The sequence below is a fragment of the Mustela nivalis genome, assembly GCF_964662115.1.
Source record: "Mustela nivalis genome assembly, chromosome: 17".
NCBI classification, from domain to species: Eukaryota; Metazoa; Chordata; class Mammalia; order Carnivora; family Mustelidae; genus Mustela; species Mustela nivalis.
The window spans coordinates 10,443,507-10,446,836 of NC_139036.1; the positions used below are offsets into that span (position 1 = coordinate 10,443,507).

The 3,330-nt window shown below is 34.4% G+C and overlaps 1 long non-coding RNA gene across 1 annotated transcript in view; it reads left to right on the forward strand.

Annotated features, from left to right (window-relative positions):
- Positions 1–2,654, forward strand: part of LOC309851051 — a 12,086-nt gene extending 9,432 nt beyond the window's left edge. The window contains exon 4 of the long non-coding RNA XR_014304597.1: positions 2,336–2,654. This is a non-coding gene — a long non-coding RNA (uncharacterized lncRNA). The remainder of the gene's footprint in view (positions 1–2,335) is intronic.
- The last annotated feature ends 676 nt before the right edge of the window (positions 2,655–3,330 follow it).

Below are 3,330 nucleotides of genomic sequence, written 5' to 3' on the forward strand. Positions count from 1 at the left end.
ATATGAAGGTCTGCAGGTTGACTCAAAACTTTCCCACATTTATCACATTTAGATTCATACAGTTTCTCTCTAGTATGAATTCTGTGGCATTGAATAAGGGATGACCTAAAACTAAAAGCTTTTCCACATGTATTACATTTATAGGATTTCTCTTTACCATTACTTATCTCTTCTATTTTAAGTCGGGAGGCCTGGCTCACATCTCTATTGCCTTTAGTAGTTTTGAAAATTGTCTTACCCAGGTTAGTTCCTGATGGAATAATTAGCTCAGAGTTTTCTTGACAACTTTGTCCATATAGATCACTTAGGTATCACTATCTTCTATAAGAATTCTCTGTTCTTTAAAGTTTGGGGTTTTTTTTAATTTATTTATTTGACAGACAGGGATCACAAGTAGTCAGAGAAGCAGGCAGAGAGAGAGAGGAGGAAGCAGGCTCTTGGCTGAGCAGAGAACCCGAAGTGGGGCTTGATCCCAGGCCCCTGGGATCATGACCTAAGCTGAAAGCAGAGGCTTTAACCCACTGAGCCACCCTGGTGCCCCCAGAATTCTCTGTTCTTTAAAGAGAATAGACTTCAACAAGAAGTAACTTTCTCGGGGACAGTTTTTTCATGGGTAATTATTTTCCATTCAAAATTTCCTAACTATTCTGTCACAATAACCTGTTATCTCTTTTCCAGGATTCTCTTAAACTAGGGTCCTGTGGGTCATTATTAATGAATCATTCTATTATGGTCCCCTGGCAAGTTTCTTCAGAAGTATCTAGGATCAGGTTGCTTAGTTTCAAGTTTGATCTTGTAGTCTGAAAGAGATGGAAAAAGCAGAAAATTATTTCCAATGCAAAGGGAAGGTTAACTGCTCTAGTGTAAAAGTGATAGTGAAAGTGAAAAGGATCAACTTTCTACTACTAAATTATTACTAAAATGAATTCCAATCATTTGTTAAAGCATGCAAACATCACAGTGAATTTTCATTGTATTAGCTTTTCATCCCATGACCATCTACACATGGAATATTATATAGCCACTAAGTATTTTTATTTTTTTTAAAGATTTTATTTATTTATTTGACATACAGAGATCACAAGTAGGCAGAGAGACAGGCAGAGAGAGAGAGAGAGAGAGGAGGAAGCAGGCTCCCTGCTGAGCAGAGAGCCCGATGTGGGGCTCGATCTCAGGACCCTGATCATGAGCCGAAGGCAGAGGCCCAACCCACTGAGCCACCCAGACACCCCAGCCACAAAGTATTTTTTAAAAGACAAAGTAGGGTGCCTGGGTGGCTCAGTTGGTTAAGCATCTGCCTTTGGTGCAGGACATGATCCCAAGATCCTGGGATTGAGTCCCGCATCAGGCTCCCTGCCACTCCCCCTGCTTGTGTGCTCACTCTCTGGCATATAAATGAATATAACCTTTTAAAAAAAGACAGAAGTATTGTACTAGATACTTTAAGGTTTTAAAAATAAGATAAAAGCAACATATGAAGGTATATAAAATATAATTCCATTTCTGTAAAAACAATGACCAATGTCCCCAAATGTGAATATTCAAGTACATATATATGTGCATTTAAGTACAGAGAAAAATATGTCAAAATACATATGTTTGTTAACATGGGTCACCAGAGGTGGGGAAAGGGGAATATTGGAGGGAGGGCCTATCAAAAGAGAAAAAGAAAATGAAAGACTCTACTAAATATAAATAGTAAATGATTCATGCATTTATTTAAAATTAAGTATATTTATGGAAATAAGGGTTTAAAAAATTATATTTATTTTCAGCAAATGCAACTTATTTTCCAATATAGCTATTTAAGTGATATTTTGACAACATATTTTACCTTTTAGCATCTTTTATTACCTTTAGCATAAAATCCCCTGCTTTACTCATATTTGATACAACTTATATACCAAGATTACAACTGCAGTGAAAAGTATTTATAACTATAATATAGATTTAGGATACAAGAGAAGGGTAATGATATTTTAAAATTGCCCAACTTAGAAAATTAAAAAAATTAATGCATGGAAGTTTATAGAGATAACTAGAGTCCATAAAAGTCATCATATATTAACTAATGATTGAAAAAATTTTTTCTCAATAATTTGCTTTATGACAATTCCCATAAAGTTGAAAGAGACAAAAATTCATGATCATAGTGCCAATTAAGTAGAACATATATAAATGCTTGGAAACAAATAGGAAATTTTAAAAAGCAAAAATTCTTCAAAATGCAAAGAAAAACTATAGAAATTTTCCACCGTGCATATAAAATGAGAGTTCTTAAAATACAATGACTGAAAGTATTCATTTACAGCATTCTTTTTTTATTTTTTTCAAGGGCTATTCATCTACAAGCTGTGGTAAGATTTATTTACTTCTAAATAAAAAGATTTATTTTCTTCTACTGCCAAAGAGGAAATCTTGGAAACAGAAACTATGTGTCATGGAGTTTATTATCCATGCTGACTACTTGGCAAAGGGCTCATATAATAAATATAAGAAGAATGAATTATTTAAAGCCCTCTTTCTAATATATTCCCACATGTAGATATGCTCAGGGAAAGAGGCAGATTCTCAAAGGAGAGTGGTATCAGAGATTAATTAAACAACATATTTTTCACACAAGACTGGAATAAAAAAGTGTTTGCAGTGAAAAAGATTTTTAAACGTGTTTCTTTAAGGGATGCCTTGGTGGCTCAGTTGGTTAAGCATCTGTCTTTGGCTCAAGTCACGGTCCCAGGATCCTGGACTAGAGCCCCACATTGGGCTCCCTGCTCAGTGGGGAGCCTGTTTCTCCCTCTGCCTGCTGCTCCCCCTGCTTGTGCTCTCTTTCTGATAAATAAAATCTTTAAAAATAAAATAAAATTGAAAAAATATTTCTTTAGAATATTCTGAGATTAGAAACTGAGCAAATGCAAATCTGTGGAGACCCCAGTTCACTATAAACTGAACAACAGTGCACCCATACCCAGCTTTAAAAAAAAGCATTACCAAAACAATAAAATAAAATTAAATTAAATTAATCATTACCAATACATTTGAATCCACCTGTGTGGACTTCCTGGATTTTATCCTTGTGGGGGTAATAACCTATCCTAAATGTTGGGTTAAACATTTCCTTGCTTTTCTTTATAGTTTGACTAAATGTATATGTATCTCTAAACAATACACTGATTAGCTTTGTTTCTGTTACAGAAACCAATTGTATCTATCAAATTTAAGTGACCATCAACTTAATACACACTACTATATGCATAAGATGTTATATATAAACCTAATGGTAACCATAAATTAAAAATCAATATAGATACACAAAAACTAGAGAGAAAGTAA